Source organism: Salvelinus namaycush, chromosome 37, assembly GCF_016432855.1.
Source record: "Salvelinus namaycush isolate Seneca chromosome 37, SaNama_1.0, whole genome shotgun sequence".
Taxonomy (NCBI): Eukaryota; Metazoa; Chordata; class Actinopteri; order Salmoniformes; family Salmonidae; genus Salvelinus; species Salvelinus namaycush.
This window is the reverse complement of record NC_052343.1, coordinates 15,764,223-15,790,851: the sequence shown is the minus strand read 5'-3', so window position 1 is coordinate 15,790,851 and position 26,629 is coordinate 15,764,223. Positions and strand designations below refer to the sequence as shown.

The following is a 26,629-nucleotide window of genomic DNA, read 5'->3' as shown; positions in this document are numbered from 1 at the left end:
TGCTTTGGCCCAATCAAACACCACCCCCTTGCCCCTTCTTCGTATTGACTCCAGGATCTGAAGGATGGTGAGGCATCAGCAGTAGAGTAAACCTTCCACCTAGTCTAGAAGGCTAACTGGAGTTTCTGCCATATTGGTTAACACCTTTCCAGTCATTCCAGACTGCTGAGGGAGCGTCAACGAAGAATTAGGAATAGACACAGGAGATCAGTTTTGAATTGCAGCCGTCTCCTCCTCCCCATCCTCAGCCCTCCTCATCCTCCTCCTCGTTGGAGGAGAGTGACCTGAGACCTGGGGAACGGTGGTCTAGTGCCTCCTGCTGGACGTGTTGAATAGCCACAATGCAGGTGAGGAGGGTGTAGTTCAACATGGCGCCCAGGGCCACCAGGACTGACAGCAGCAGCTGCTTGCGCCTCTTACCAGGCTCGTTATCAGCGTCACCCCCTTCAGGCTGGGAGGACATCTTGCGACTAAAACCTTCTGCACAAAAGATAAACAAGAAAAAGTGTGAGACATAATTCAAAAGTTAAACAACAATAGCAAGTTATATAATAGATATCATTGAAGACAATATCATACTGCATGTACAGTATGTTATGTGGTCCTACACCTCATCCCTCACTGGGGAAGTAGAGCGCCAGGATGTTGGAGCAGAAGTGGCTCAGTTGTCCAGTGACTTGAGGTGCTGCTGGAGTCTTCCATTGGGCAGTTTCATCTTCAGGATGGGCACCAAGTAGCCAAATACAAAAGCGTCCAGAGATGAAGGTCTGGAGGGAACAGTGTCATGTAGTTAGAGATGCATAGGGATGCCATGCAAGTGAATTAAGTTGAGGTGCTGAATTCCCAGTTTAATGTATTGAGGTAGAACTTCTCTGTGTGGACTTACGAGTCTCCGAAGAAGAACTTGTTTGAGCCCAGCCTCTGCGAGAGAAGGTTCATATACTCCATAGCATTGCGGTACAGCTGGAGAGAGAAAGGTGTTGACAAACAGACATCAGGCCAAATTCCCAAATAATTTTGAATCATGATATATTCCTTATTATAAACTGGGTGGTTCAAGTCCTGAATGCTGATTGGCTGACAGCTGCTGTATTTCAGACCGTATACCATGGGTATGACAAAACATGTATTTTTACTGCTCTAATTACGTTGGTAACCAGTTTATAATAGCAATAAGGCACCTCGGGGGTTTGTGATACATGGCCAATATACCACAGCTAAGGGCTGTGTCCAGGCACTCCATGTTGCATCGTGCATAAGAACCAGTGACGGATTGAGGCATAGGCGACATGGGCAGCCGCCCAGGGCGGCATCTTGCCTGGGGTGGCATGGGGCACCCGGAAAAAAATAAAATAAATTTAAACAATAAAAAATTCCGAATGGTGACATTTGCGCAATTGGTTTTCTAATCGCTCATTTGCAATTCACGTAAATGATATCATGTCACCGTGTGGCACTGTGGGTCAATTAACCTTGTCGGAGTGGGCGCCCTGATTCTAGTTTGTGAGCTAGGCAGGCTACTTACTGCCTGGGAAGGTCTCACACACAGAAGTACGAGATGGGGAGGGGACGGGGGTAGGTTAACCTCAGGTTTCCCCACTGGAAGCCCGAGGTAGGGGGAGCGGGGCAGTCTATCAAATAATGCACCTCTAACTTTGTACAGTACTGATGCAATTAGTAATGCATTTAGTTGTGCAATTTAGTTTGTGTGTTTCTTGTTTGAAGTGCATTAGTGTAATAATCAGCTTCTCTTCTTCATAAGTGTATAATTCTATTTGTATGATATAGGATTTGTGCAATTTAGTTTTATTTGTGTGTTTTTTGTTAGCAATAGGGTAATAGTGTAATAATTAAATTCTCTTTTTTATTTGTATTTAAATACTACAATTTGTTTCTATTTGTCTTTGTTACTTCTTTTTGATATGTATGAGTCTTATTTTTGTATATATATATTCATATAGTTTTAAATGTTATGATTATTTATTTGTGTTGTTCCAAATGTCTGAATAAAAATTACAGTTATTGCAGAATGGTGGTTTTTTTTTTAGGGGGAGGTCTTTAACCATTTCAATTCTTTAGCCATTACAAGACTGAAAAAAAGGTACCCTGGACCAGAGCCGTGTATTTAGGTAAGGCTTTGCCCTGGACCAGCGCTTTGGGAAACAAGTCAAGTTCCCATGGCAACCCTATAAACCATTACATCATCACAGGGAGCAATGATGTCTGAAGCATGCGTCAGCTCAGCTATGGAGGCAAGTCCAATGTTCACACCTCTCTCAGCACATGGTTTAATCACAGCGTAACACCCCCAAATGGCCCTATTCACACATCATTCTTTTTTGTTTGTTGATAGCCTATCCCAATTCACACACCTGGAATGTTATGGCCATTTTTAGGTGTTTTTAATGAAAAGTAGTAGTCTAACTTGCTAACGGCAGTGGTATATTTAAATGCGTGTTGTACAAGACCAAACTGGACAAGAACTCAAAACCAAAACATGTGGTTGGCACTCAGGAAATAGTCTTGAACCTATTTTTTAATTTAGAAAATTGTTTATTGCTTTTTACTGTGCACAGGCGTTTCAGCATGGATTCTTTCCTCGATGCATGACTGCATGAGTGCCAACCGCATATTTTGGTGTCAGGTGAGATTTTTGCAGAGTGATGCGTCCTCAATAATATATGTAGATAAGGTTTTTCCTTCATACAATTTTTTTTTAATCATCCCAATGTTATTTTTTACATTAAGAATTCTGTATAAACAATATAAATGAAATGGTACCAATACAGTATGCCCCCCCATACTAGACTGGTTGCAAAGGGCACCATAATAAAATGTAATTTGGAAAGATTAGAAAGACTATTAAAACAACAGTTGCCTTGGGTGTACCTACCCTACATCTTCCATCTCCCCCTCCACTCACCTCCTTCTCCAATTCCTCCCCTGCTGTCAACTCTTCATCTCCCCTGACCAGCCTCAGCCTCTCCAGCTGCTGGCGCTGAATGCTGCCGGGCAGGAAGAAGTTCAGGGGGAATGGGGCGTGCTTCGCGTGCCACCGCCGAGTCACATCCACATAGTTCTTAGGGTCAATCCACTGAGTATAGACCTAGACCAGAAAGAGAGAGAAGCACAAAAGTGTGAAAGAGATGCAAACGGGCTTCCACAAGCTAGAGGTAATGACATAGTAGTTACTATGAATTAGAATCCTTAGGATATTCAAATTATTTCAAACAGACACAAAATACAGCAGTTGAGATAGACATTTTGGCATTGAGAGCACAGTGGCTGTTTATCTCACTTCAAAGTGCTGCAGGAAGCCACATGTTGTTCCATGTTGACACGGTTCTGCTGGCACAGGAAACAACGTTTGAGGTACTTTTTATAGGACACAATGAAGCACCAGGTATAATTACCTACAATCTTTCTAGCGAGACAGAGAGTTATGTGACAAAATAAAATAAATTAAGCAAATTCTAATAACTTTTTGCCATAATCGGAGTGATGTGGCACAACCCAGTCACTAGTGCACAACTAGTGACATCTTCCACGTCATCTCATTCTTGCAGAAATGTCTTCTACAACCTCCTCACTCATTCTCCCCACATACACACGCTCTTTCTCATTCCCTTCAGCCCCCTCCCTATCTGTCTTGTTCTCTTTGAGTAACAGTGATCCTCACCAGAGCTGGCATCAGTTTTTCCTCCAGGAGTGAGACGAAGGCCAGAGCGTCTGCTCCCTCTTTGGCAGACAGGTCGAAGTCGGCATTGTATTTCTGAAAGATAGGATCATATCACAACACACTTCAGGAGATTCATCACCTTTCACGAACATCACGACAGGATTCATGGACCACAACATTTTAAACCAGTCTCGCTGTCGTCAGGTATTCAAAATAGTTTTTAAAGCCCTTCTGGAACAATACCATGAGCCGCCTTAGGCCGATTACACCATTAGCACTTTCTGTGTTCTCCAGAAACACCTTCAAAAAACTGAAAAGCTACCTCTAAATGAAGGCCTTTATGGGATTCCTGGCAGTCTAGGTGTTCTGGGTCAAGTGTTTTCCATCTAACCTCATGACTGCAGGGCAGTCAGTCTGAAATGGTGCATGCTGGGATCAAGAAGAACTCAACATGATTGGAAATCTAAGAGAGGTTCTCTCCCTCCCTCGCTCCCTCCCTCGCTCTGGAGGGTAAAATAAGCAGTTTTTGACTGACTTTGGGAGGTTTGTCTGGAAACCCCACCATCCTTACCCCTTTACTGTCTAATCCTTTGGGATGATCTCACCAGGCTTTCCCTGTTCGCTCACATTGACACCACCACAGCACTTATCAATCTGCTTTGCATTGTGGTTTCTAACATCCCTACTGCAGTAGCTCACAACCCACCTACCACAGTCATGGGGCAGTGAATTATCTTGGCTAATGGGTTCCATCTGGGCATTAGCTAAAGTGTGCATTTAATTGAGCTTGAGGGATGGGAGGAAAGATCATAGGAGACATTGCTTTTCTCAATGGGAAATCGGGTCATAGGAAATGTTGTTATGAGAATCGATCAGTAGTTTTGAATTCAGGGGCCATAATTCACTTTAAGAAAGTGTGGAACAGAGCATGGAGCAGCTCTTTCAGACAAAGCAGAGGACTGTGCTGTACATGAGCAGGCGGTCTCTCGGTCACCTGTTTCCTGAGGTGGATGATGATGTCACTGGGCCGAGAGAGGCTCCCATTCTCGCTGGTCTTCAGGGCAGGCAGGGAGCCTACCAAAGGGGAAAAATGAAAGACAGGCACCTCACAACACCACTCATTAACAGCCACTGTTAATGTGACCATTACAGACCGATGGAGAGAGAATAGGAGAGTGGGATAGAGAGAAAATGTAGAGATGAAGAATAGAGAGAAAAGGCAGAGGAGAGCCATTGGTGAAGAGAGGGAAGACATTAAGTCTGGAAAGTAAGAATCAAGAAAAACATACTATACAGATGGAGAAATAATGTAGTAAAAGAGAAAGGAATAACAAACAAGAACAAAGTGAAAAGAAGGAGCTATTTTCTGCCCATTTTATAGAGAGCACATTTTCCTTCCATTCCATTTATAAGTCTCCCTGTGTTCCCTTTGATTATAGGAGAATATGCCTATTTCTGAAGTGAATTAATGCAGCCATGTTTCTCGAGTTGAGACAACAAAAAATTAAAGGATCTAAAAACGAAAGACAAGACATCTTACTTCTTACCCCTGGGACTTCTCCAGGGGTTGCCGATCTTGTGAAGTTTGCAAACTTTGCATAAGCCTGAAGTAAAGGGAGACGATTAACAGATTAACGCTGAGCTAAAACATGTTGAGCCAGACATACCTTAGTTTCCACAGCCTTGTATAATTATATATATATTTTTAAACAGGCCAAATACCCCAGGAAGCATCCGAGCTGGGCCCAAAATAATTCCACTAACATAAAGGGAGGGGTAGGGAGGCATGAACGCCTCAATTAAGGCAGACCCTTAGGACCCAATAGACAGTGTGTAAAAACAAACAGCAAGCATCTAAACAACATGAATGTGGGATAGGCTGCTTAACTCTAGACACCACAGACACCAGGCTATACTCGATAACCTTTAGCACCACAGCAAAGTCTGGCCTACCCCGGCCAAACCCTAACCCGACGACGCTGGGCCAACTGTGCGCCGCCCTATGGGACTCCCAATCTCAGCCGGTTGTGATACAGCCTGGAATAAAAACCAGGGTCTGTAGTGATGCCTATACCACAGATGCAGTGCCTTAGACCGCTGCGTCACTCAGGAACCCCAAAGACAAAACACCCGGAACAAAAAAAGGATGAAATTAAAGGTTGACACTAGGAATGAGACATTGAGCCTTCTGAAAAGGATAGGAAAAAAACTTTGCGCAGTTGCAATTAATTATATATAATAAAATAAAATAATTAATTATTTGTAAAAACCTGTCCCTAATCCGTGTGGACGGATATAAACATCGGTAGATGTAACAATGTACAGTTGAAGTCGGAAGTTTACATACACTTAGGTTGGAGTCATTAAAACTCGTTTTTCAACCATTCCACAAATGTCTTTTTAACAAACTATAGTTTTGGCAAGTCGGTTAGGACATCTACTTTGTGCATGACACAAGTAATTTTCCCAACAATTGTTAATAACAGACAGATTATTTCACTGTATCACAATTCCAGTGGGTCAGAAGTTTACATACACTAAGTTGACTGTGCCTTTAAACAGTTTGGAAAAATCCAGAAAATGATGTCATGGCTTTAGAAGCTTCTGATAGGCTAATTGACATAATTTCAAATCAAATCCAATTTATTTGTCACATACACATGGTTAGGAGATGTTAATGCGAGTGTAGCGAAATGCTTGTGCTTCTAGTTCCGACCATGCAGTAATATCTAACAAGTAATATAACCTAATAATTTCACAACAACAAGTTAAAGCTTGGTCGCAAATGGGTCTTCCAATTGGACAATGACCCCAAGCATACTTCCAAAGTTGTGGCAAAATGGCTTAAGGACAACAAAGTCAAGGTATTGAAGTGGCAATCACAAAGCTCTGACCTCAATCCTATAGAAAATGTGTGGGCAGAACTGAAAAAATGTGTGCAAGCAAGGAGGCCTACAAGCCTGACTCAGTTACACCAGCTCTGTCAGGAGGAATGGGCCAAAATTCACCCAACTTATTGTCGGAAGCTACCCGAAACATTTGACCCAAGTTAAACAATTTAAAGGCAATGCTACCAAATACTAATTGAGTGTATGTAAACTTCTGACCCACTGGGAATGTGATGAAATAAATAAAAGCTGAAATAAATCATTCTCTCTACTATTATTCTGACATTTCACATTCTTAAAATAAAGTGGTGATCCTAACTGATCCAAGACAGGGAATTTTTACTAGAATTTAATGTCAGGGATTGTGAAAAACTGAGTTTAAATGTATTTGGCTAAGGTGTATGTGTCAGAGTCTATCTAAAAGATAGCGAAGGAGTCAGGCGCAGGACACAGGTAAGAGTAACAATCACTGATTTACTCAATCCAAAATGTAACAAAATCCCGTTCCAAACAAGGACAAAACAGGACTCAAAATACAACACACCGGAACACACGAAAGACAATCACTCACAAAACAGAAAGGGAAACCAGAGGGTTAAATAAGGAACATAATTATGAGATGGGAACCAGGTGTGTAAACAGACAAAACAAAAGGAAAAATGAAACATGGATCGGTGGCGGCTAGAAAGCCGGTGACGTCGACCGCCGAACACCGCCCGAACAAGGAGAGGGAACAACTTCGGTGGAAGTCGTGACAGTACCCCCCCCCCCCCCCCCCCCTTGACACCGACACCGGCCTCGGGGACGACCCGGGGGACGAGACGCAGGGCGATCCGGATGGAGTCGGTGAAATTCCTGGAGTAACGATGGGTCCAGGATGTCCCCCACCGGTGCCCAGCATCTCTCCTCCGGGCCGTACCCCTCCCACTCCACGAGGTACTGAAGGCCTCTCGCCCGACGCCTTGAGTCCATGAGGGGGCGGAGGAACCTCCGTAATCAGGGGGGAGCTGTAACCTATAGCAAACCTCGTTCAGTCTCCTCAGGACTTTGAATGGCCCCACAAACCGCGGACCCAGCTTCCGGCAGGGCAGGTGAAGGGGCAGGTTTCGGGTTGAGAGCCAGACCTCACTGCCTCACTGCGGTGGCGGTCGGCACTCATCTTCTGCCGCCTGATGGCCCTTTGCAGACGCACATGGGCAGCGTCCCATGTCTCCTCCGAGTGCCGAAACCATTCATCCCCCGCAGGAGCCTCGATCTGGCTCTGATGCCATGGTGCCAGGACCGGCTGGTATCCTAGCACACACTGAAAAGGTGACAGGTTAGTGGAGGAGTGGCGGAAGGAGTTTTGAGCCATCTCTGCCCAGGGGAGAAACACCGCCCACTCCCCCGGCCGGTCCTGGCAATAGGACCGCAGAAACCTACCCACCTCCTGGTTGACTCTTTCCACCTGCCCGTTGCTCTCAGGGTGAAAACCTGAGGTAAGGCTGACCGAGACCCCCAGGTGCTCCATAAACGCCCTCCAGACTTTAGACGTGAATTGGGGACCCCGATCAGAAACTATATCCTCAGGCACCCTGTAGTGCCGGAATACGTGGGTGAACAGGGCCTCCGCAGTCTGTAGAGCCGTAGGGAGACCGGGCAAAGGAAGGAGACGGCAGGACTTAGAAAACCGATCCACAACGACTAGGATCGTGGTGTTACCCTGCGAGGGTGGAAGATCCGTCAGGAAATCCACCGAGAGGTGTGACCAAGGTCGTTGTGGAACGGGAAGGGGTTGTAATTTCCCTCTGGGCAGGTGTCTAGGTGCCTTGCACTGTGCGCACACCGAATAGGAGGACACATAAACTCTCACGTCCTTGGCTAACATGGGCCATCAGTACTTCCCAGCAAGACAGCGCACTGTCCGACCGATGCCAGGATGACCAGAGGAGGGTGAAGTGTCGGCCCAGCAGATCAAACAATCGCGGACATCGAACGGAACATACTTACGCCCAACCGGACACTGGGTAGGAGTGGGCTCTGAACGTGACGCCCGTTTGATGTCCGCGTCCACCTCCCACACCACTGGTGCCACCAGGCAAGAAGCTGGAATAATGCGAGCGGGATCTGCGGACCACTCCTCTGTGTCATATATCCGGGACAGTGCGTCTGTCTTAACTTTCTGGGAACCTGGTCTGTAGGAGAGGGTGAAAGAAAAGCGGGTGAAAAACATGGCCCACCTTGCCTGGCGAGGGTTCAGTCTCCTCGCTGCTCGAATGTACTCCAGATTGCGGTGGTCAGTCCAAATGAGAAAAGGGTGTCTGGTCCCCTCAAGCCAATGTCTCCATGCTTTCAGAGCCTTGACAACAGCCAACAACTCCCGGTCCCCCACATCATAGTTTCGCTCCGCCGGGCTGAGCTTCTTCGAAAAGAATGCACAGGGGCGGAGCTTTAGTGGCGTACCCAAGCGCTGAGACAGCACAGCCCCTATCCCTGCCTCGGACGCGTCCACCTCAACTATGAACGCTAAGGAGGGATCAGGATGAGCCAGCACGGGAGCCGAGGTAAACAGAGCCTTCAGGTGACCAAAAGCCCTGTCCGCCCCAGTTGACCACTGTAGTCGCACCGGTCCCTCCTTCAGCAGTGAGGTAATGGGAGCCGCTACCTGACCAAAACCCCGGATAAACCTCCGGTAGTAGTTGGCAAACTCTAAAAACCGCTGCACCTCCTTTACCGTGGTTGGAGTCGGCCAATTACGCACGGCTGAAATGCGGTCATTCTCCATCTCTACCCCTGACGTGGAAAAGCGGTACCCTAGGAAGGAGACGGACTGTTGGAAGAACAGACATTTCTCAGCCTTGACGTACAGGTCATGTTCCAACAGTCGACCAAGCACCCTGCGTACCAGGGACACATGCTCGGCGCGTGTAGCGGAGTATATTAGAATGTCATCTATATACACCACTACACCCTGCCCGTGCAGGTCCCTGAAAATCTCATCTACAAAGGATTGGAAGACTGATGGAGCATTCAGTAACCCGTACGGCATGACGAGGTACTCATAATGCCCAGAAGTGGTGCTAAATGCTGTCTTCCACTCATCTCCCGCCCGGATATGCACCAGGTTGTAAGCGCTCCTGAGGTCCAATTTTGTGAAGAAGCGCGCCCCGTGTAATGACTCGGTCATACTGGCTATGAGCGGTAGCGGGTAACTGTATTTTACCGTGATCTTATTTAAACTTCGATAATCAATACACGGTGCAAACCTCCATCCTTCTTCTTCACAAAAAAGAAACTCGAGGAGACAGGTGAGATGGAAGGCCGAATGTATCCCTGTCCCAGAGATTCGGTGACATACGTCTCCATAGCCGCCGTCTCCTCCTGTGACAGAGGATACACGCTACTCCTGGGAAGTGCAGCTTCTACCAAGAGATCTATCGATGGGGTGGTAATTGAGTCGCCTTCTTTTTACAGAAGGCGAGTGCCAAATCGGCATATTCGGGGGGGAATGTGCATGGTGGAGACCTGGTTTGGACTTTCCACCGTAGTGGCACCTAAGGAAACACCTACACACCTCCCTGAGCACTGACGGGACCATTCCTTGAGAGCCCTCTGTTGCCACGAAATAGTGGGATCATGCGAAGCCAACCAGGGAATCCCCAACACAACAGGGAACGCAGGAGAGTCGATTAGGAAGAGACTAATTCGCTCCCTATGACTCTCCTGCGTTATCATAGTGAGCGGAGCTGTGACCTCCCTAATTAGCCCCGACCCCAAAGGACGACTGTCTAAGGCATGTATAGGGAAGGGAACATCAACAGACACAATAGGGATCCCTAATCTCATAGCAAAGGAACGGTCGATAAAGTTCCCAGCTGCGCCTGCTAGCGCCTTATGCTACTAGCGCCTTATGCTGGGAACGTGGGGAAAACTCGGGAAATTCTATTGACAACCACATGTGTGCAACAGGGAGCTCTGGGTGAGTGGTGTGCCTACTCACCTGGGATGACCCACCAGCACTCTGCCTGCTACCTCTACCTCCTGGGGAACCCCCCCAGCACCGACCAGCAGTGTGCCCTCTGCGGCCACAGTTGGTGCAGGGAATGGTCCCCCCTCCGGTCCCCCTCGTTGCAGCGCCTCCCAACTCCATAGGCGTTGGATCAGGAGCGCTGGGGGATGGAACTGACGGACCCCGATCAGGACGTCCGCGGGAGGCCAACAGGTTATCCAACCGGATCGATAGGTCCACCAGCTGGTCCAGTGTAAGGGTGGTGTCCCTGCAGGCTAGCTCCCGACGAACGTCCTCTCGTAAGCTACACCTGTAGTGATCGATCAGGGCCCGCTCATTCCATCCCGCGCCGGCCGCCAGAGTTCTAAAGTCCAGCGCAAAATCTTGAGCGCTCCTCATCCCCTGACGTAGATGAAATAGGCGTTCCCCCGCCGATCTCCCCTCCGGGGGATGATCGAATAGCGCCTGGAAACGGCGGGCGAACCCCTCATAATCATCCAACATCTGACCTTCCCTGCCCCAGATAGCGTTGGCCCATTCCAGGGCTTTACCGGTCAGACAGGAGATGAGGGCGCTCACTCTCTCGCGTCCCGAAGGGGCTGGCCGGACAGATGCCAGGTAGAGCTCCAGCTGGAGTAGGAACCCCTGACACCCGGCAGCTGTCCCATCATACGCCCTCGGGAGCGAGAGCTGAATCCCACCGGATCCTGATGACGGAGAGGTGGACATCACGGTAGGTAGTGGTGGAACCTGAGGAGACGACACAGGGTTTACGGGAAAACCCCCTCTCTCCCATCGGTCCATGGTTTGCAGCACGCGATCCATGGCTGTACCCAGACTCTGCAGCATGGTCCCGTGCTGCTGAACGCGCTCCTCCATTTGAAGCGGAGGGCTGGCTGCACCTGCTGACTCCATGTATGATGGTGCGTGATTCTGTCAGAGTCTATCTAAAAGATAGCGAAGGAATCAGGCGCAGGACACAGGTAAGAGTAACAATCACTGATTTACTCAATCCAAAACGTAACAAAATCCCGTTCCAAACAAGGACAAAACAGGACTCAAAATACAACACACCGGAACACACGAAAGACAATCAAGCACAAAACAGAAAGGGAAACCAGAGGGTTAAATAAGGAACATAATTATGAGATGGGAACCAGGTGTGTAAACAGACAAAACAAAAGGAAAAATGAAACATGGATCGGTGGCGGCTAGAAAGCCGGTGATGTCGACCGCCGAACACCGCCCGAACAAGGAGAGGGAACAACTTCGGTGGAAGTCGTGACAGTATGTAAACTTCCGACTTCAACTGTAGATTGCAGATTATTTTTATCAATGGGATGGGCATTTCTTGCTTTAGACTGTTCGGATGGAGATTATGGAAGAAAGGATGTGGAGCCTGCCCTGCCTGAAAGAGTCCTGGAGCATGCAGTGTGATTAGGCAAGGGAAGGGGAGTGGCGGGTAGCTGTGCCAGTTGTGATGTAACAAACGGTTCCTGAAGAGATAAATAACCTGTAAGGAGATTGAAAAAGTAGAAGGAACGCAGTAAAATACCAGAGTAAAAAGGCTTGTGAAGGAGAAACTTCAATAGGTCTAATAGAAACGGATTAGATGTCTAAACATAGCCTACATTCTCAAACTAAGACCAGTGCCAAGTTTCACAAAACACTTCTTACACAAAAACTTAAGCTTTTAAGAAAAAAACAAGTTCATAAAATAGATTGTAAGTGCAATTCCTCAACAATATCTTAAGATTTAATGATTTTCTTACAAACTTCTCAAATATCTTCTGAATCTTCTTAAAATGTTTGTTGCTAGGCAACTAATTTAGATAGCTATCTAGCCAGCAATGGCAATCATGTTAGCATAATTCGTACTGAGATTACTGTTCTAAAACATGTTTTTGGGTTTAAAATAATCAATACAGAAACTTTCAGATGAAGTTTGTTAGTGAATTAAACAATTGAATTAAACAATTGAACAACAATTGTTCAATTGCTTTCATGAACTTATTCTCTCACTGCCCAGAGTTTAGGACAAGGGTTTAGCTATGTTGGAATTAAGAAAAAATCCAATAACTTTATTTTCAAGAATCTAATTTCTTCCTAACTTTTTGCTTAAGGAAGAAACATAAGAAATAGAGCAAGAACATTTCCAATAAGATTTTTTAGGAATAGCAACCTTGCTTGACTTTCTTCATAAATCTAGAGTGGTGGAAAAAATGGCAGTTAAGAAGAAATGTCTTCTTAAGAAGGTTGTGTCAATCTGGGCCCAGGTCACCATTCATGGAACGTATGGTCCTGCATTTCTGCTTACTGTGTCCTGCAATCACAAGGAAAGTCATATTCCAGAATGAAATAAGCAAACCGTAATCGACTGCATTAATATGCCTTTCAATGGATCTCAAAGCAATTGTTGTATTGCAGTAGACTTGATACAAAGTAGCCTAAAGACACATTGCACTATAGATTGACAAGGCAAATGCACAGCAACATTTATGATTGTGTATGGCTGATAGATAGCTATACATAAAATTACATTCCTATAAATGTGGTTTGGCAGAGTTGAACAGATCGACCTGACTATGCTTGCAGACAGGCGTGACGGGACGTCATTTCATGGAAAAGAAGAGGTAATTCCTTCCACAGTGTCCGCAAGTACTTACAAATGCCCTGGGGCCCCACTTTCAGCTGGCCCCAGGGCATTGAGAATGGCCTTATTGCTTTAATGTATCCTACAATCATCAAAACCGATAACACACCTAAAATAATTTAGATACAGTCATTCAATACATTTTACCTCAGAAGACATATAATCATGTAATTTAGGGTCTGCCCACAACAATGACAAACTGATCATGTCACAATCACAAACAGACATTTGTAAGAAGTCAAGTACAGTACACAACCATAGCTTACTTAGAGTGTACAATGTACAGCAATAGTATCAACATTGGGCCTGGTGCTCCACTGTGAAGGACAGATCTCACTTCAGATTGAAAGAAAAACTCATTCAAGAAGGCAGAACTAGATCTTCAATAATGGAATAGCCAGTCAAAGTTAAGAGGGAGAAATGGAGAGAAGCTGTCCGCTGTTGGCCAAAGTTACCCAACCAGTTGGAAAAAATGTCATTAAACACATCAAAAGCTGACATCATGGCTACGACTTTATTAGGAAATTCCTCCTCAACTTTTTATCTTTGGTCGTAAACCGAAGACTAGCTAGACTGAAAATAAAACATTAATTTATTCATACCTACCCTACAGGTCTAAAAGACATAAATAATATATTGGTAAGCCTATACAGATATGTAGCCTAGGTGTAGGCCTAGCTAGAATGAATAAGTGTGCATACTGCATACCATAACACACACACATATAAAACATAAGGAACACCTGCTCTTTCCATGACAAACTGACCAGGTGAATCCAGGTGAAAGCTATGATCACCTGTTAAATCCAATTTAAAATCAGTGAAGGGGAGGAGATCAGTGAAATAATGATGTTTAAGCCTTGAGACATGGATTGTGTATGTGTGCCATTCAGAGGGTGAATGGGCAAGACAAAATATTGAAGTGCCTTTGAACGGGGTATGGTAGTAGGTGCCAGGCACACCGGTTTGAGTGTCATGAACTGCAACACTGCTGGGTTTTTCACACAACAGTTTCCAATGTGTATCGAGAATGGTCCCCAACCCAAAGGACATCCAGCCAACTTGACAACTGTGGGAAGCATTGGAGTCAACATGTGCCAGCATCCCTGTGGAACGCTTTCGACACCTTGTAGTCCATGCCCCGACGAATTGAGACTGTTCTGAGGGAGAAAGGGCTGAAACTCAATATTAGGAAGGTGTTTTTAATGTTTTGTACACTCAGTGTATATACTATACAGTGCATTCGGGAAAGTATTCAGACCCCTTCACTTTTCCACATTTTGTTACGTTACAGCCTTATTCTAAAGTGGATTAAATAGAAACATTTCCTCAACAGTCTACACACAATACCCCATAATGACAAAGTGAAAAAAAGTTTTTTTGAAATGTTCGCAAATGTATTTAAAATAAAAAAACAGAATGACCTTATTTACATAAGTATTCAGACCCCACCGTCCTCTCCTCTGCATGAGAGACTGCAAACAGGTGTTCGTAATTGAGTGCTAGCCTACACTGCACTGCCAATCATTTTTTACATCATTGCTTGATAAAACAGAGCAACACACTTCTCATCTGAGGTAAAGAGAGACACTCCTCTTCTAGATACAGTGGGGAGAACAAGTATTTGATACACTGCAGATTTTGCAGGTTTTCCTACTTACAAAGCATGTAGAGGTCTGTAATTTTTATCATAGGTACACTTCAACTGTGAGAGACGTAATCTAAAACAAAAATCCCGAAAATCACATTGTATGATTTTTAAGTAATTAATTTGCATTTTATTGCATGACATAAGTATTTGATCACCTACCAACCAGTAAGAATTCCGGCTCTCACAGACCTGTTAGTTTTTCTTTAAGAAGCCCTCCTGTTCTCCACTCATTACCTGTATTAACTGCACCTGTTTGAACTCGTTACCTGTATAAAAGACACCTGTCCACACACTCAATCAAACAGACTCCAACCTCTCCACAATGGCCAAGACCAGAGAGCTGTGTAAGGACATCAGGGATAAAATTGTAGACCTGCACAAGGCTGGGATGGGCTACAGGACAATAGGCAAGCAGCTTGGTGAGAAGGCAACAACTATTGGCGCAATTATTAGAAAATGGAAGAAGTTCAAGATGACGGTCAATCACCCTCGGTCTGGGGCTCCTTGCAAGATCTCACCTCGTGGGGCATCAATGATCATGAGGAAGGTGAGGGATCAGCCCAGAACTACACGGCAGGTCCTGGTCAATGACCTGAAGAGAGCTGGGACCACAGTCTCAAAGAAAACCATTATTAACACACTACGCCGTCATGGATTAAAATCCTGCAGCGCACGCAAGGTCCCCCTGCTCAAGCCAGCGCATGTCCAGGCCCGTCTGAAGTTTGCCAATGACCATCTGGATGATCCAGAGGAGGAATGGGAGAAGGTCATGTGGTCTGATGAGACAAAAATAGAGCTTTTTGGTCTAAACTCCACTCGCCATGTTTGGAGGAAGAAGAAGGATGAGTACAACCCCAAGAACACCATCCCAACCGTGAAGCATGGAGGTGGAAACATCACTCTTTGGGGATGCTTTTCTGCAAAGGGGACAGGACGACTGCACCGTATTGAGGGGAGGATGGATGGGGCCATGTATCGCAAGATCTTGGCCAACAACCTCCTTCCCTCAGTAAGAGCATTGAAGATGGGTCGTGGCTGGGTCTTCCAGCATGACAATGACCAGAAACACACAGCCAGGGCAACTAAGGAGTGGCTCCGTAAGAAGCATCTCAAGGTCCTGGAGTGGCCTAGCCAGTCTCCAGACCTGAACTCAATAGAAAATCTTTGGAGGGAGCTGAAAGTCCGTATTGCCCAGCGACAGCCCCGAAACCTGAAGGATCTGGAGAAGGTCTGTATGGAGGAGTGGGCCAAAATCCCTGCTGCAGTGTGTGCAAACCTGGTCAAGAACTACAGGAAACGTATGATCTCTGTAATTGCAAACAAAGGTTTCTGTACCAAATATTAAGTTCTGCTTTTCTGATGTATCAAATACTTATGTCATGCAATAAAATGCAAATGAATTACTTAAAAATCATACAATGTGATTTTCTGGATATCTGTCTCTCAGTTTGTCTCTCACAGTCGTCTCTCACAGTTGAAGTGTACCTATGATAAAAATTACAGACCTCTACATGGTTTGTAAGTAAGAAAACCTGCAAAATCGGCAGTGTATCAAATACTTGTTCTCCCCACTGTATGTATGAATGCCACTTGCCTGTAGTAGAAAGACATGGTAGGCTACTACTGAATTTGTTTAACAAATAAGAGGGCTACCAGTGGATGGGTATCACTAGACTAGGGTTAGGCTAAGGGCAATTCCACAGTAAAAGAGTGATGCTGTGACTCAGATTTTTCACTTTAAAATGTATGCCAAACTTTGCATCTGCACTGTTCTTCAAGTTAATGTGTTTTTGTATTGTTAAAAGTAGTCCCTGTGTATAGAGTTGTATGGTTTGTTAAACTTTGACCTACATTTTAAAGTGAAAAAATCTGAGTCTCAGCATCAGTCTGTTACTAACTAAACATCAATCTCTTACATGATTTTCCAATTAACTATGCTTACTATGATAATTAGACTAGCCATTGGCAATAACATATGCTATAAACATAGGCTAATCCAGCAGTAACCATCAAGTAGATATGCTAATGATTTAATTTTTAAGTAACTCAAAAATATAGATTTCTTTTTTTTTAATCTGGAGGGTTCTCTAATTCACTTTTGCAATTACCTAATAGGTGGAATGTACAGACCTCTAGCCTAAATGCAGTGACATTTTGCCAGTTCACTAATGGAAAGAATGAGGTCTCTGAATGTGACACATCATCAGACACAAATCTACCCAGTTGCAGTGAAAACCCGGGGGGCATCCTGGAAAACTCTGAATGAAATTGCTCATTTCCAAACAAGAGTTTGTCCAAGAGTATGATGTGTCACTAACATGGCTGCAGTTCAATAGCCAATTTGTGGTTTTAGAGACGACACTGAGACACAAACTAAAAGCAAGCAAGATGTGCATTTTCCAACCACCAAAAAAAGTATCAGGGGAGGAAAGTCACTTTCCAGACCCACATTTAACATCTTGTTCCGTCCAGTAAGATGTGGGTCCAAAATATACATGTTTTTAAAAAATTGTTTAATGTCTGAAAATTTGCCAGGGAGGAAAAGGTAGCTTATGATGCTCAAGGCTGGTTTACTCAAGCCTGCAAGGTATTATAAGCTGTCATATGTGGCTTGTGAACACATGAGTCATTTAACTGAACATGCACAATGGAAATGTTGTGGTTTACTGTAATACAATAGATTTTTTGGGTGGCCTTGTATTAAGAGCAAACCAAATGGAACATTATTAGAGGTTTTACATTGGAAGAATGTTCAGCTAAATCAAAAACACTGCTTCCAGTCAGATACGTACAACACAATCTTTGGGTTTTGTATACATGGGTACCATGAGAACTGTACCATGACGGGCATACCTGGAATTTCCTGTAAGAAACTGAGGGGGGAGCTAAAGCCAGTTACAGTTGCCTCTGATGCAGTGTAGCGAGAGACTTGGAGTTAGCTAATAAAGCCATATCCCATAAAAGCTGTGTATAGAGTGGTACATGTAAGACAAAAGGCACCAGACAATAGCCTTAAGAATAGCCTTATCTTCGCACCAGATGTCTTCCAAGATTGCACACTGCACAGATTCCTTCATTACTTCCTCTTCATTTGTCAACTTCAGGGCTATAACGTTGGGAGGGTAGCCGAACACCTGCATGGTCTGTGTGGTTAATCATGTGTTAAGCTATGCTGCATTCCTATGTTGAATTTATGGATTATGATTAGAGGTCTGGCCGATTAATTTGTGCCGATTTCAAGTTTTCATAATAATCGGTAATCTGCCTTTTGGATGCCGATTATGGCCGATTACATTGAAATCCACGAGGAGACTGCGTGGCAGGCTGACCACCTGTTACACGAGTGCAGCATCAAAAGGGCCTTGTGGCTGCAAGGAGCCAAGGTAAATTGCTAGCTAGCATTAAACTTATCTTATAAAAAAACAATTAATCTTCACATAATCAATAGTTAACTACACATGGTTGATGATATTACTAGGTTAACTAGCTTGTTCTGCGTTGCAGATAATCAATGCGGTGCCTGTTAATTTATCATCGAATCACAGCCTACTTCAACTTCGCCAAATGGGTGATGACTTATCAAAAGCGCATTCGCGAAAAAAGCACAATCGTTGCAATATTGTATCTAACCATAAACATCAATGCCTTTCATAAAATCAATACACAAGTATATTTTTTTAAACCTACATATGTAGTTAAAAGAAATTCATGTTAGCAGGCAATATTAACTAGGGAAATTGTGTCACTTCTCTTGCGTTCAGTGCAAGCAGAGTCAGGGTATATGCAGCAGTTTCGGCCGGCTGGCTCATTGCAAACTGTTGAAAGGCCATTGATTACTAACAAAGACCATAATTCATTTGCCAGATTTTTACATAATTATGACATAACATTGAAGGTTGTGCAATGTAATAGTAATATTTAGACTTATAAATACGGAACGGTTCCGTATTTCACTGAAAGAATAAACGTTTTGTTTTCGAAATTATAGTTTCTGGATTTTACCATATTAATGACCAAAGGCTCGTATTTCTGTGTGTTTATTATGTTATAATTAAGTATAGGATTTGATACTTGATAGAGCAGTCTGACTGAGCAGTGGTAGGCAGCAGCATGCTCGTAAGCATTCATTCAAACAGCAGCTCTTAGCAATGCTTGCAGCACAGCGCTGTTTATGACTTCAAGCCTATCAACTCCCGAGATTAGGCTGGCAATACTAAAGTGCCTATAAGAACATCCAATAGTCAAAGGTATATGAAATACAAATGGTATAGAGAGAAACAGTCCTATAATTCCTATAATAACTACAACCTAAAACTTCTTAACTGGGAATATTGAAGACTCATGTTAAAAGGAACCACCAGCTTTCATATGTTCTCATGTTCTGAGCAAGGAACTTAAACGTTAGCTTTTTTACATGGCACATATTGCACTTTTACTTTCTTCTCCAACACTGTGTTTTTGTATTATTTAAATCAAATTGAACATTTCATTATTTATTTGAGACTAAATTGATTTTATTTATGTATTATATTAAGTTAAAATAAGTGTTCATTGTTCATTCAGTATTGTTGTAATTATCATTTATTACAAATATTTATATAAACGTCGGCCGATTAATCGCTATCGGCTTTTTTTGGTCCTCCAATAATCGGTATCGGCGTTGAAAAATCATAATTGGTCGACTTCTAATTATGATTGTAATGTTCATAATTCATGATTGACAGGTAATCAATCATATGTTCAAACATTTGGCACCGGTAGTTAGGGATAGCCTAGATTACAGGTTATAAACTCTCAAGTCCAGATCCTAATAATTACAAACAATTGATTCCCATTCAAAATCCTATTTTCCATAACCCTTAACCCTACCCTTAACCTCAAACCCTAATTGTAACCATAACCCTAAACCTATCCCCTAAGACTAAAATAGCCTTTTTCCTTGTGGGGACAGGCAAAATGTCCCAACTTCTGGTCCCCACAAGGATAGTAAAACCAAAAACACTCACACCAGTAGTGGTCGGTGCAGTTTAGGATTAGAGAGGACTGTCATTACTATTCCATTCACACAGCTCAATGTAACATTGATAGGTTTAGGCTACTACATGATACAAAGATGTGCCCTATACCCATCGTTGCTACAACCTAGACTACAAATGAACGTTTATAACGTAGGTGTACAGGCTGAGAGACAAATTGGAGTACTCAAGGTGAAAGACAGTGACACATTCAATACCACCTGGAACAATCTTGGCTGTATCTAGCTGATCTGGGGTTTAATCATTAGTCCAAACAGTTTCTATTTGACAAATTCAGGTAGGTCCATCCCCGTTTCGTTCCGTTTAAGAAACGTTTTGCAACAGAAATCGGTGGAATGAATACACCCCTGATCACCCGCAGACATGGTTCACTTTCATAGCAGCGCCATACAGCATCATCACTTTGCTCATTGAATAAATCCTTCTCGCATCTACACGGTCTCCTCCTCTCTCCTTTTCCATTCACTTGTGGACTTCAGTGCACAACACAACATCGGTCTGTGACCAGGCAAAAAAAAACTCTACAAGCCAAACCGTCATACCATAATTGCTAACGCTAACCCCTACACAGCCTACATCATTGTCACCATATCAGTTAACGTCATAGTCAACATAGCTACTAGAACTAACACGTTAGTAAACCCACAATCCAATCCATGTGTACAATCACACAGTCCAGTGAACAGCAAGCAGTTTAGCAGTTACACCGACGGGCTCGGTGGCAATAAATTAATAAAACCAAAAGCTTACCTTGACTAGGATAGCCTTAGCTAGCTAGCTAACATAAAAATAGCTTTCCTCTCTGTTTGAGTCAGGTTGTTGAGTATGCTAAATTAGCTGCATTAGCTAGCTAGCTAAGTAAGTGAAAGGTAAACAAACTAGATTCATTCTCTGATCCTTTGATTGGATAGACAACATGTCAGTTCATGCTGCAAGAGATTTGATAGGTTGGAGAACGTCCTCTGGAAGTCATTATAATTACTGTGTAAGTCTATGAATGTGGGTGAGAACCATGAGCCTAAGGCTTAAATTGAAGTCCATGTACCCAGAGGAGGACAGAAACTAGGTGTCCTCCGGCTACACCATGGGGCTACCCTAGAGGGTACTGTTAAGGCTACTGTAGAACTTAATTGCAAAACACTGTTTTAATCAGTTATTTGGTGACGTGAATATATTTAGTATAGTTTTATCATCTAAAAAGGATAACTTTTTTAAATGTTTCACTATTTGTATTTTTCTGAAATTCACTGAGTAGGATGGTTCTCCCCTTCCTCCTCTGAGTAGCCTTCACTGAGACACACACAAAGGCAGGTAGAGGGAAGGGTTACTGTACTTACAGCTGTTTAACTACACCTGCTTGTTTGCATTGATTGAGGTTAGCTAAATACATTCAATTATCTACATTCTTTTGAGATGCTGCTGTTAGCTAATAACCATTTCTTACTAAGGACGCCGCTACAGTAACGGGTCGATAGCGACAATTTTTTAATTGTCTGAAAGGTTAACAGTGTCTGAAAGGGGTATAAGTTAGCCAGATAGCCAGCCGTAGATGTTAATGTAACAATGTTCACCTTGCAATGCAATTACATGGTAACGGCCCATATAACGATAACTATCATGCAAATATACTAATCGTTACCGGTAGTTACGGTGAAATGTTTATTACAAATAGCTAGACAACTAACGTTAACGTTAATAGATAGCCATGTCAGTGAGATATGTGATGTCCAAGCCAACGTCATGAGCATTGACATTAGCTTGCAACTGAATATGAAGGCAGCCAAGCTGTGCTATCTTGCAGTGTTGTTATTGCTGGAATTACAGCATAATTGATATTTTACCAATACAATTAAACACTCAGTGTCGACAGACGGCAAATCCCAATCGCCTTCCCAGCAGTACAGCTCAGAGGTTGCAATCTGCGAGGGGGCAGCCTTCTTGAAATAATTGAACGACCTTTCACTCGAAAGTGATACCTCTCGTTGCCAATGACAACGTTTACATTTCTTGTCTCGACTCCGTACTTCAAGAACGTTCTGTCTTGACGTTTTTGAAACTAGCCACCCCGGCCCATTGATAGAGTCCTTTGATATCAAAATCATGTATGATTAACAATATTATGTCTATTACAATAGAACTTTGAACAACATTTGCCATTAGAAATAGAATTCAACGTATGTGCTTTCCCTATGTTTTTGTGGTGCAATATTTATCCGAATGTTGTAAATATTCTATAAACAGTGGTCAAATTGGTCCAACAAACTGTGGTCAACTCTCCAGACTGTCTTTTCCAAATAGGACTTCCAGGACTTTGACCTGGAAAATGATTCCAGTGTATATGTCAGAATAGATTTAGCAGATGTTCTGAATAAGGATAGTGTGTTTTTTCTTCTAAACCAATACATGGCTTTTTAATATGTGTTTGAGGAATATTAATGCTGGAATTTTTCACTTTAGCAGTTAAAGAAGAATTTGTACTTTTGACATCCGTGGAAAATGAAAGAAACTCATGCAATGGATAATTCATACCTCTATGGGTTCTTAAGAGTGGTAGTGTAACAATAACTTTGAACTCAACCTATCTATCCATAAAGCAGAATATAAAATATGAATGAAACTACTGTATAATCTATTTCAAATGCTTCTGTTTTACTTTCTTTCACTCACTAAAGAATAACGCCAACAGGTCTACCTACAATGTAAGCATTGATAGAAGGAGAAGACAGGGAAGAATGATCCACCTAAAAGCAATGTTTTAACCCACCCGACAGAGCTCTTAAACATGGAAATAATCCTGTGTCTGTTTTGCAACAAACAGCTCAGCTGCGCAAAGAGCCCATGCCAGAGAGACATGCACAAGCCATGACATCATCAAACCGAGCAGGAGAAAAGGAGTACCCTCATTCCTATCAGGAGGGGGCAGGAGCCAAAGATCACCATTCCTTCCTTCCTTACAATGGTGTATGGGAACCATAAACTAATAACACAGAATATGAATACTGTATAGATAATACATTAATTATTACCACTTTCAAATAGCTTAAGGTCAAACACCATTTATATTTGGGTAAGAGCGTCTGCTAAAATGATGTAAATCTGTGGGTTTGTGTTGCAACATCACAGAGATGAAAGATGCTCCATCATTTAATTAAGTTATAGAACGCACCGAACTTGTGAGACATTTTGAAATACTAGGAGGCAGAGCATTTGGACAAAAATGCTTACCATCAAATGGAGCTGTGCTGTTGTACTTGCTGAGCATTATGTGAAACAAACAGGATGTACTATTTATGTTGAAGACGAAAAAGATTCCCTGTGACCCATTTGTATAGCTGACTATTATCACAAAAATCTCATCAGCATATGACTAGAGAAATTAGTTCACTCCATAAATGAAACTTGTATTTGTCTTTAATGTAATTTACATTTGGCTATTATTTCAACAAGACGAATGGTTTTTAATCACAAAGCTTGTAAAATGACTACACAATCCGACAGCATAAATTCCTTATTCTAAAAGCAAAAATCCTTAAATCATTGACTCAAATAAGTAGATCAGAAAACATACGCGAGAAAGCACAGGAGCATTTTGACAAACCGATGACCCTGAATGAATAAGCACTTCTTTTATGTTTTTGTAGAAAATTCAATTCACATGTAAGGTCTTACAAGGGCAGCTTTAGCCTACTTATTTTTTAGCTGCGGCTGTAGGAAGGGTCTCACGACCAGCTCCAAACTTCAAACTGTCATACTGCACCTCAGTCAGACCCTGAATGACAAGGAAACACTATCATCATCATCATTACAAATAGTAATAATAGAAAACGTAGTAATAGTATAATCTCAAAAAAATCATACTTATAATAGTATAATACACAAACATTTATAAAAAAGTTATTTTACCTGTGCTCCGTCCTGGTTGTGCTTATAGGGTTGAAATCTTTTCTTTCCTTTGGAAATATTATGATACAATATGTTAAAGATACAATTGATAGCCTATATAATATACTGCTGCTATAGATGTAGTAAAATTATCAATCATGAATAACTAATCAAATACAAACAGTACTTACGATGGTCGTGTCTCAGTCTGCAGACATACAAGGTGATGATCATCACCACAATAGAAAGAAGGATACACATGCCGCCCAAAGAGATGGCCAGAAACATTCCCTGTCTGGACCGCTCCATTCCTAAAAATGCACAATTTGTTTTGACACATAAGAGTTCTACATCCGTTTAAACTTGTGCAGAGAGACATTCTAAACAAATGCAACTCAGAGCCCTGTGGCGATCTCTCTTACCCATCCTGCTGACTGTCTTGTTCATCTTCACCCCACTGGTACTCTCCATAACACAGGTCATCTCTTCACCTTCAGCGCAGGTATGGCCAGGTACAGAGATCTGGACTCTGACACTGGCTGGCTTCTCTGACAGAACCTCAGGTAAACGCTCTGAGGACTGAACCTTCCCCTCCACCTCCCAGTACACCCTGGCCTGACTGAGATCCAGTCCAGACACCAGGCACAGGAGTGGGACTGAGGATAAGGAGGCCTCCTGCCAGTCCACGGGCACCAGGACCTCCAGAGTAGTGTCAGAGGTGATAGGGTCTGAAAGACAGAGGACATTACATGACATGGCATAACTACCAAATGTATACCTCCCAGGACTAGAAAATATGAACGCTAATATAAACCATGGAGAAGCATCTGATCTTACCAGAGACTTCCAGCACACTCCCATTGCCCATGTTCAGCATGGCACTGTTAAGCAGGGCACAGTAGAAGATGCCCACATGTCCTGTTGGCATTGATGATGTTCAGAAGGCAGGCTGTGTTGGTGTGGACACTGTAGGTTTTTCGAGGCCAGAGTATGAGCTTTCTCATAGGTCCCACTTGCACCCATACGATATAAGAGCATTCCCCTCCCATTTCACTGATGTCACAGTAAAATGTCACATTGGTACCCTCTGCCACTGTTAGTGACCCTGGGTACTGGTATACCACTGCTCCTGCTGTGGGAGAGCATACACATAGTTAAAAGTCTGACTATAGGGACTAAATCATCTGCAACTTGATATTTAATGTACAGTCATATACAAAAATAGTAGATGTTGTGCATTTCAATAATCTTACCAACAATCAAGTGTGCAAGGAGAAATGTCACCTGCATCCAACTTGAACACATCTTTAGGCTGAGGTGTTGTCACTCAGTAATAATGGTGGAGTTGTAGCACACATATCAAGTGCCAAACTGCCGAGATTGCCAAAGAGTGCGGAATATCTATGTACTGGAATAGGTCACCAACTCACACCACTCCTCCATCATTGCAGAAGAGAGCAGCACTGACCCAAGTCATCACATGGCTTAAAATGTGCTTCAAAGTGATGCATGAACAATGTCATTGTTCTACAGTCTGGAGTATCATAAAAACACACACACTTATCTTTTTTCGAAATCAATGGAAATTCCTTCACACAAGTGAAAACACATGTGATATATTACCCCATATTTCTGTTTATCAATTCAGGTTTACTTTCAAAGCCTCAGGATTGAATGCTGCATTACACTTTTTACATCAATGTTGTTGTGAAATAGGGTGTCAGAACAACGTGAGTGGTGAATGTACCAAGAAGTACAAAGAAGGTTAATCCATTTGGCAGTGTTTGTATTATAATTCACCTCCCTGTCCTCAATTTTGCGATACCCTGACATCTACAGTACACCAAACTGTAGCCTACATGTCTCCCACTACGTCACATATTGTTCCTTGATCTTTATATCTGTCCGGTCTATAGGAGAGAGTTTGCGCGCAAACGAGAGAGAGAGAGAGAGAGAGTTTGTAGAATGGGGTGGGATTGAGGATAGGGAGAAAGAGAGATGTGTCACAATGTGTCTTTGATTACTGTTATCAGGGAGAAAAAGTATCATTATTGCAGGTAAGTAACAATCGTGCACTTGTAGGAAAGCTTAACTAGCTAGTTTACTTTGCGTAGTTGCTTCAAATGCATTTCGCTTGTGTTTCTGGTAAAATAAAATAGTAAGTAGGCTAATCGCTGCATGTCCTTAATTCAGATACCGCAAAGTCATACCGCAGTTTCCGAGTAGAAGACAAGGTCCCACATACGGATAAGGGAAGTTGTGAATGATGTGCACAATCTTCCTTACAAAAAAATATTGGAGTCAGACTACAGTATAACTGCAGTTAGAGTGCAGTATAACGGTAGTATGCTGCAAATAACTCCAGTAACTGCAGTACACTGCAGGTATTCTGCAATATCTGCGTCCAAAATACCACAGTCGACTGCAGTCACTGCACTGTTACTGTAGTTTCAAAACGGACATATATATATATATTGCCGTTTTTTCAATAGCCATTTCTATGAATGATACACACCCATTTATTCTGGAAAGATATAAATGATTTTAGTACAATTTTTAGCACAAGACGAATTCTATCGTTAATATAAATCAAAGGGTGGATTATGTTTTTGTTGTTATTTTAGTCTTTGCACACATCATGTCGACCTCATTGGCTTTCAGTCCTTGCCATTGCTCCATTTATAAATTTGAGAGTAGTTTCCCTCAGTTTACTAAATAGTGGCTGGGTCAGGCTCTTGATTTTGCCTCGTGCCTTTTTGTGCCTTGCTTTTCTCAAAGGTTTACAGCATCAAGGTGAAACTGATTAGTCTGACAACAAATCCTTCTGGCCGCGGGGTGGCGTCAAACACCACG

General features: G+C 43.0%; 1 pseudogene; it reads right to left on the bottom strand.

Moving 5' to 3' along the window:
- Window positions 1-244: 244 nt before the first annotated feature.
- Window positions 245-24,704, bottom strand: LOC120031651 (annotated as a pseudogene).
- Between the last annotated feature and the right edge of the window lie 1,925 nt (window positions 24,705-26,629).